Raw genomic sequence first — 9,927 nt, forward strand, 5'->3', positions numbered from 1 at the left:
CTTCATTCTGATAATGGCCAAAGACAAGAAATGTGTCCCTTGACCTTTTCTCATGCCTGCCGTCACTTCCTCTTTCTGCAGAGATGATTGTAGTGATGAGAGCCTCCTACACAGTGGCTTTCTGTACACAAGCAAACTCACCTCCCCCTGTGCTGAACGCAGGGCCAGCAAATTTTGATAAGGGAAGCCTGATGAAGTCATGCTTTTCCCTGAAACCACCGGGATAGTTAGAGGAGAATGCCAAATATACGGAGCAAAGTAAGCTATTTTATCAGCTTCCATCTTGGTAAGATAAACCCAAAATTCTCTCAGGCTAATTTGACGTCGGCAGCTTTGTTATTCAACCTGGCAATGTTGGGTAGCACCTTCTGTCCACAGTCACCACGATTGTTTTTAACATTGAAAGCTTTTTTGGCATAGAGCTACACGCAGACGTATCTGAAGTGGAATCTCAACACAGATATGGACTGAAATGCAAATCTTAAATGTAAATAATCAGACAAGCAGAGATTGGGTTTAGAAAGAGACAATATTTTTATTACACAAAGGGAACAACTATGCTCATTTTATTCTGAAACACAATTCAATTAAAGTGTTTTGGATATTTCTGGGGCCTTTCCTTGAAGAGTGGAAACTTGAACCCATATATGTACTATATATGTACTACTTCACATTAATTCCTCATTTGTTTATGGTTTACTTACAATAATGTCTTTAATGGGGGCTGCCCCCCACCACCTGCCCCCAATTTTAAAATGATATGGCTTCTTACTGTCAACAAACACAATGAACAAAAAATCAACATTGCATTAGTCTCTCTATACTCTCTAAACAGGTAACAGTTTAATTATTTTAAATGTCTCCTAAGACACCTGGCCACTGTAGTTTTCAGCAAACATGTCGTTCAGACGTACAGTGCATTTCTTTTAGTTGCGGATTAATAGACATTTGATGCTCTAATGAGTATTTATGACAGCAGGACAGTGTATGTGGGATTGACTCAAATTGTACCATTAACACTAACGCTTGGATTCCACCGGGCACGGCTGTGTTTCATCATGTCTGCGACCCGGTTTTGTTTCGTCCTCTGCACGACTTCATACCCCACCGAGAGCTTTTCAGAAGCGGAATGTTCTGCCTGCCTGATTTTGTTAACTTGTTCAGATTTTGTTGACTTGGTCATTTTTCCTTGATTTATGGGCTTCTACTAGTAGGGTACGTAGTTTAAGCAGAGTTTATGTAGTTTAGAGCAGAGACCTTCTGGGATGCGCTGCGGCACAACTGGTGGAATCACAAGCATTGTCTAGAAGGGCTGTGATCAGTTCCTGCTGCCACATTGTAGCCAGAGTGCCCGGTGGAATCCGGGGTTAAGACTTATTTATTCTGATTGGCTGGAAGATGTATATTAAAGCAACATTATGTAAGATTTGGTGCTACCGTTTCAGAGTGTACAGCTGTACATGTGAATTTGTTATGGTTACATTACTTATGATCAAAAAATAGCAAGTTGACAGCTTTGCTAACACAGTCAAACGTCAAGCATGTGTGACAACACAAGACATAGCAAACCAGATATTTTACTTACTAGTCCAACAAAAAGAATATCAGCTTGGCGTCTGTCTTGCAGCCTTTTATTTCACAAAGCTCTCGCCAACGTCCAGGAGCCTCCTGCTTTGTCACTCTCTTTTTCTCTTCTAAGCGTCCTCCGTCAACGTCCTCTTTGGTCTCTTCACCTCTGCCAATAGCTAACGTTATGCCCATAGATATTTTATAGTAGAAAAGTTACATAGTGTTGCTCAGTCGGTCACTCGCCACTAGCTGTAAATCTTGAGTCGATGGGTCACTTGCTCTCTTTCTCTTCCTTGCTTCCTCCAACAAAATCTTCTTTGGTCTCTTTGCAGCCTCTGCCAAGATATCCATATTGACAAAAGCATTATCCCACTGGTGTCTTGCCTGCAATTCCAGTGTTAAATAGCACAGTACAGGCGCTGCAGACCTGCAGTGGCAATGATAGAGACAACATTCACCCTATTATAAGTTAGTGTTCCATCAAATGATTTTGAAGCTGTTTAAAAAAAAAAAAATGTTGTTTTTATTCCTAGTACAGGACAGTGTAACTATGATGTACGTGCTTGTCGCAGTTCCAAATTATTGCGGCAGTCTTAAACTGTAGGTACAGTAAGACTGAGTTACAGTCTTGAGCATAGAGGTAGCTAGCTTATTTCTGTAACCACCACCACTACCACCACCAACAACAACAACAACAACAACAACAACAACAAAGATAAATAGGGCTTTGTGTCGGGCGTGCCATCTATTACAATCACGGAACACATGTTTTTGGATATTATCCTTTTTATAAACTACAGTGCAGTGAAGCAACATGTTTAATTAATGTTAATTTGACCAATTCAGTGTTGGTTTTGGTATTTTCATAGGAAGAACATTCTAGACTATCAAAAGCCTCCATTTGAGACAAAACAAACCACAAGTGAGACTGTTGACATATTTACAATGAATGCTGCAGGTGTTCCCGACGTATCTCTTATACTGATTGTGACTCTGTGCTTTTTGACAGTTTACAGCTTTACTGGATATAACATGAGCAAGAAGTGTAGCAGATACATTCTCATGGCTTCCAGTCATACTGCAACTATGAAGGGCCTCTTCTGAGAAGTCACTGCCTGTTTCTGACTGCATCTGACTGTCAGTGTCAGCCTCCACACTTATCTGCTGCTTTCTGCAAGCTTGCTGTCTGTTTATGTAACTGTTTTTAGAGACAGAGAAGAACAGAGAGTGTGAGAGAGGCAGGCAGACAGAGAGGAGAGAGAGAGAGAGGCTCAGCTGCCACCGCAAACTGAAACCCTGTGGCTCTGGGATCGAGAGGAGTTCCGCAGAGTTGGGGTTTCACACGTCGGTTGTGTGATCTAAGATAAGACACACTCAGCTGTATCCTCCCTTCATGTAACACACACACACACACAAGCATAACGGAAAATATTCCAGGATGTCACGTTGCACAAAAGCGATTAGCGTATACCCTCCTGTAATAATGAAACTTCAGAGCTTATAAGTGTACTTAACTGCGTTTGTGTGTTGTGTGCATAAGTACTTTTATACTTTGGTTCAAAACCACTGAAAGATAATCAAGGTGTTATTTGAAAGAAGTAGAAAAAACTGATGGATGTATTTAATGTAAAAATGTGTTTTCCCCTTACATCTGAAAATCACAGTTCCACCACAGATTGCCTTTTAAAGGGAACACTTATTTTTTATGTGATTTCACCCTTTGCCAATCAATGAAACACTTTGGGAAATGCTCTTATTCACTTACTTGCTGAGAGTTAGATAAGAAGATCGATACCACTCTCATATCTGTATGCTATATATGAAGCTACAACCAGGAGACGGTTAGCTTAGTTAGAAATATAAAAACTAAGCTAACAAGGTGCTGGCAGGAGGATATATAGCTTCATATTCAGCTGTTTATCAGTCATACTTATTATCTAACTTAGGAAAGCTTATCTAACTTTTAACTTTTGTGTATTGTATAATCATCTATCATCTATTAAGACACATTGTTTGGTGTCTTTGCATTACAGTGTGGGTAAGACAGATTTAGGTATTACACAGCCATTATAGGTGTAAATATAAGGGCTTAAAATAATCCCTTTTAATTTTCAGATGTTGTTGTTCTTCTAAATCCTCCTTTTCCACTCTTTCTACATTTTGTTTTCATGCATTTTGATCTGTAGTTTAAGTACATGCTTTTATCATTTTACATAAGGACAACAAACAACCTCTTTGCTCTAATGAAAGCCCCATCTGCACAAGAGAGTAATGAAGCGAACACACCGAAGATGCTTTTTTTTTTCTCCAGAGCATAAACATCAGAGCTCGACCTCACAGCCTCCTCCTCTGTAAGACCCAGGGCTGTTCGCACGGTCAGCAGGGACCTTGTTGTCTTTTGTCTATTTTTGTTTGTTCCCTGCACAGTTGAAAGAGAAGAATGGCTTTCTGTTTGAAACATTACCTGATGGATATTTATGCAGCTGTGAGGCTATGAAGAGAACCTTTGATATCCGCCACACACACACACACACACACATATAAGTACACACATATACACAATTGCTCTGTGAAACAAGCCATCTTTGGGCCACTGCAGGACAAGCGAACACACACATGCACACATTACACTCAAAGGTGTTCAGCTGTCCATCCCCATCAGTGTGGAGCCGACCTCGGAGCTTGACCCCGCGGCCTGGGGGGAAATGGCACAGGGGTCATGGTTAAAATAAATCCTGGACAATGGGTAAACAGGATGTGTACACCCACTCAGACATATGGCACTCACTAATCAAACAACACTGAGCTGAGAGAATAAGCAGCAGAAATCATCCCTGTGGAAGCTGCGAGCTCACAGTACTAGTACAAACCTACAGTATTTGTAATATAAATGGAGCTGCTTAGCAACAAAACCAGCTCCTGGAGCTCAGAGAGAGTATTCTTAAATCAAATGTGCTGTAATTTATTTTAAGACTAAGGCAAATACTTCTGAAGGAGAATTGTAAATGTCAAGGTATTACATACGGCAAGTGGGGTTCCCTGTCACCAATCACAGACAACCATGAATCACTGATAATGACACGGTTCAAACTGTCACTTATCAGGCTTAAACCTACAATATGCTGTGACTTGCATTATGGTCTCTATTTGAGTTAAGATGACTAGTATGTCCGTATATTTTCAATATAACAATGCAGTTTACACACCTTGGAGGTCAAATCTTGATTTCTTTAGTTTGTTTGTTTCCAGTCCAGCAAATATCAGTGTATTACCATTTGATCCAATACATCCTTTTATCTTGCGATGTGAGTAAAGGTTAACTTGATAATCAGACTGAAATGCCATTTTGGTTCATTTCATTCATGCATCCTGACACTGTGTTCATGTTAGCTGATTTCTTGTTGGGGACAGGGGGGTATTTTTTTAGTTTTGTGTTCACCAATCAGAAGTGGGTGATGTATCTTTCCCGCCTGTGTTGTTCATTGCCTGCACACAGGCCTCAGCAATTGGAGTGTTGCTGTTACTTACAGATTTACCTCTTGGGAGGTTTCTGGCAACTGTCGTATGTCAAATGCTCTTTTTGTTGGTGTCCTCCACCTCGCTCGCTCGCTCTTCTCCCTCTGAGAAAAAGATCAGGTACCTTTCAGCAGTTGCTCCAGTGACCTTTAGCAGCTGTGGGGGTGAAAATGACTGAGCTTCCATCACCTTATCCTACTTCTCTCGCTCTGTCTGCATCTCTGTCTCCCTGTCGCATGAGTGAATACACTGCACTGAATTACAGAGCTGCTATATCACAAATTCACACAATCTTTGCAAGTTGGCACGAGGTGTGTTTTACAACCTTGGTGCTTTGCATGAAAAAAAGTAGCCTGAATGACATCGAAGCAATGCTGTAAGAAGTGATCTATGTCCCTTAAGGCATTAGCACATTTTTTCTCTGTTAATCTTCCCTCTGTAGCAACATGACACACAGCATATCAGCACAAAAGAGTCCTGACAATACAAACATCAGCCCAGTCCAATATGTAATTATATAGCACTGCCTTTTGTGTCAGAAAACAGCAACCCAGGGCTCTTAACCCTGGACTGGCCTGGACCCTCCAACATTAACAAACCTGGTCTCATCAATTCAATAGAACAGTGCGGGGTCTCCAGAGCCTTACCTACAGTGGATACTCATGCGTGTTCCCTAATTAGGCCTATGTCTAAAGTTAATTCTGAGAGTTGTAGTGTTGCTGCTCCATGCTGACCATGCTTCCTGTACAAACGATGTAATTTCTCGTGCTCAATGAAAAGGGCAGGCCAGCGCTCTGGATTCCCTCCAACAGGTATTCACGGCAGCCAGAGTGGGCAGGGCACGAGGGCAGGGAGAGCTAGAATGAAAGAAGGAGTGCAAGGCAGATAAATATACATTATTGCATCTACCCTGCTGGCATCCCTCTCGCCCCACTTATTCAGCTCTCCTTCCATCCGTCCACCTTTGGCCCCCATGAGTGAATGTGGTGCTATGAGTTATGGAATGGCTTTACAGTGTGCTGAAACAGCTGAGGTCATGGATACACAGAGTGCATGCAGCCTCGTGTGCTGAATGTAAATTAGTTGGCCTTTCTCCAGCCGGGAGCTGAGCAGAGCTGTGCGTGATCATGTATGCTCCTCCCTCTGAGACGCCAGGCGGGGCAGGGATCCTGCTAATCAGCCCAAAGTATGTGGGACAGTAGTCTGTGTTTAGAAAAGGACAGAGATCCTTTAGAGGGAGTCGAGGTCCCACCTCCTCTTAAACTCCAAAATAAGAACACTTCAGCCATCTCTCTCTCTGTCTCTCTTGTCAGTCTTTGGGCTCTCTCAGTCTCTCCCCCTCTTTCTTTTTTCCTTCAGAGCACGTAGCGAGGAAACACCGGTTGTATGCGTGGGTTTAGTTTAACATAGTTTCCACTGAGAAAAGGTGAATTTCAAACCTCCCCCCAAAAGAGAGACAAACTCAACTGCAAGAGGGACAATAAAGAATGTGAACAGAAGGAGTAAGGCTCTGATAAGGGCTGTTTGTTATGAACCTATCTGGTTAGCAACAGAAAAAATTGGTTGCTCTCATGCTCTGTAGTGCGGCATATAAAAGCCTCATAATTAACATTAAGATCAACAACAGGCTACACCACAACCTAAGCTTTATGCTTTATCCTTTGTTCCACAGCCCCTTGAAATCCCATGTCAAGTAGCATACACATTTACATTCCATTTAACTGTAAGTGGAGGTAATTGTGTGCAAATGGGAGAAGTTTTGAATGCATGATAAGGAGCATGTCACAGGGCTGTGTTTGTGCGTGCGCAGAGGCTTATGCATGCACGTGTGTGCCGACTGTGTGTATGTGTGTGGATATCTTTAATAGTGTTTATTTGACTTTGGGGGAAGCCCTGTGCCCATTGTTCATAAAACCCCATAAATGGTAATGTAAACACAGCGCTTCGAAACTCCTCTGGAGTGTGCACACAAAAATGAATGAACACAGGAAGACTCACTCTGGCAGGAAGTGGCAGCTGCTACCATGGTAACAAACTGAAACCCGAAGCAGCGAGGGAGAGAGACTCGCCTTTCTCACTGTCTTGACGTCATTTCTAGCACGCTAAGGCTAAAAGGCAGCAGCTGCGGAGCACACACAGAGCAAACAAAGATACAGGGAACTTTCGAGTGCTTACAGAAAAATGACCCGATAAGTGTTTTGCCAGCAGTGTCCTTTCAAGAAAATATTTGTACTGGAAAATCCCCATATGTTCATCACTATCAAGGACAATGATTTACCGCATTAACAGTAATAGAAGCATATTATCAAAAGTGTGACTGATGAATATGCAAATGTCCTCTGTGTTATTGCCAATTTAGCAATATGGTCGCAGCACATTTTTTAAACTCTAGCACTATCTAGCTTTTACAGCTCGGTGGTGTGTGAGACAAGTGCAGTTTTATTGTTTACACAACCAGTGGTTTAGTTAATCTGTGCCTCTCAGATTTGGCTGAGAATGCAAACCTGCATGATGCCAACAGGACGTTAGCAAAATAACAGAGAGAATGTGGGGGCAATCAGATGATTTTGTGAAAGTATGTTGTGTGGCTTCAGAGGACGAAATAACAACAGAACAAAGCAATTATAACCACCAGCTGGAAGGGTGCTGAAGATGGTGCAAACAGGGAAATGGAGGAGGACTGCGGGCATACATGCTTTAGGGATGGAGCAAGGGGGGAAAAAAAGCCAAAAGCAGACATCATGCTGTCACATTTTTAGGTCATTGCTCAAATAGAGTATGACATAGCCCTTGATGCCTTCAGGGGTGAAGCAGTTAACTTATTCCTATACAAATAGCTCTCTTCCCATGACTAAATATAATTAGAAGATTTATTAAATATGTTTTGCTTCTTTTCATCACTCTGCTGACCCATTTAGGTTCAATAATCATTTTTGCTACAAATATAAAACGTCATAGAATTCAATAAAAACAAAATTTTAATTTGAAGTTAATTTGCGAGCAGGTGATTTGTTGTCAGTCGAATAGTAAAGTGTCATGGGCCAAGAAAACTACTCTCACATGGCCTCCTGGCCCATCTTTCCCTCGCCTTTCTCCCCCTTGCTGCCTAATTAAAAAGTCTGCATCCATACAGATTTATCCAGCTCCGTCTCCCTCACTCATTAGCTGCAGCCTTATCCTTTGTAATTAGCTGTTGCTTAATGCCACTGCTGTATATTAGCATGGAGGTCTAAAGAAAAGGGGTCAGATTTCGTTTGGCCCTCAAGGCTAAATCCATAGACAACAAACCTCTTTTAAATGGGAGTAGGGGCGGGGATACAAGTGTGCGTCTGTGAGGGTGGATGTGGGTGTGTTTATAGGGAAAAAGGCACGTGCAAGAGGACAGGGGGTGCAGATAGGGGAGGGTTGGGGTAAACCCTGAGTCCCCCACCACTCACACTGAGGCTGTGTGGCTCGGCTTACACACACACATTGACAGGCAACATTTGATTTTTTCCCACCTTCTCAACCCCCCCATCATCCCGTCTTTTCCTACAATGAGGGACAGGTGCTGATGCCTCGTTTGCTTCGTTTTAAGCTCCCCAGAAATTGTCTTCCACTCATTAGCCCCTCGCACACCCCACAAACATACACACACACACACGCATACACACAGCGTTGGAAACTCAGGATTGTTATTCCATGTCTGTCAGTGGTTATGATCGTAAATCTCTCAGAAGAGCCATAAGTTGAAACATCTGTGTCTGTGGCAGTAAGGAGGATTCTGGGGTGTCAGCAGTTGTGCTGCCAAATTGTGCTTTTGTTGGAACCATTTTACTCAATCTGTTCAGCGGGAGTCAAAAGACTATGTAAATGCTATGTAAATTTTGAACATTTATGGTGTATATATATATGTATATTATGTATATGTTTAAACATCAGGGTCAGTAAACCAAATACAAGTGAGAGGTCATGTGCTATGTATTGCTTTTGGGAATATGAGGGATTTTAACAACCTTTCATTACATACAAATGACATGCTGTGGTTGTTTTGACTCTGATATTGTTTAGGATCAATATATTTAAATGAAGGGATTTATTTATCCACCCTAGTTAATTCTTAGAAATGTAATTTTGACCACCTTGTAAGTAATACCAGTTAAATTAACAAATATAAAATGTGTAAAAATGTCTTAAGATTTTTGATATATTTACAAGCCTACTAACAGCTAAATACAACAACAAATTCAAGGACAAGCAATGTTATCAATATTTAATAGTCTAATGCAGCAACCATATCTCCTACAAAATACAATTATGTACTGCTCATTTCCTTCACCAAAATATGTTTCTGAGAAAATCTTATTGCTTTCAAGAATACATTCAAGGGCAATGTTTTTCCCCATCCAGGAAATATTCAGTTAAATTCAATCCCATTTTAATTATATGGCGCCAATTCATAGCACCATTCAAAAATGACTTATGTCCTACGTTGAGGTCATAAGCCCTCAACATTAAATGATTATACAAATTTCAACGATGAATATTCAGCGTTGCCATCTTTTCCTACCGTTAAACAATAGTTTTTGTAGAAACCTAACAACACGAGGACACAGGATGCAAACCTCAGTCTCTGATTTCAAAACCCTCTATTAAAAAAGGCAACATTTAATTTTTTTAGTATTTAACCATGATCATGATCTTTCTGTAACCTTAACCAAGAGATTAGAGTTGCCTGAGTATAGCCATGAAAACATTAAACATGCTTTAGTTGACAAAAATAAAGAAACAGATTAAATACATTGCATTAGCAATGAACAGCAGTTTACGTGTCAGGGCTGTCCAGAACTAACGGAGCTGTGA

Source organism: Micropterus dolomieu, linkage group LG05 (assembly GCF_021292245.1).
Source record: "Micropterus dolomieu isolate WLL.071019.BEF.003 ecotype Adirondacks linkage group LG05, ASM2129224v1, whole genome shotgun sequence".
Lineage (NCBI taxonomy): Eukaryota > Metazoa > Chordata > Actinopteri > Centrarchiformes > Centrarchidae > Micropterus > Micropterus dolomieu.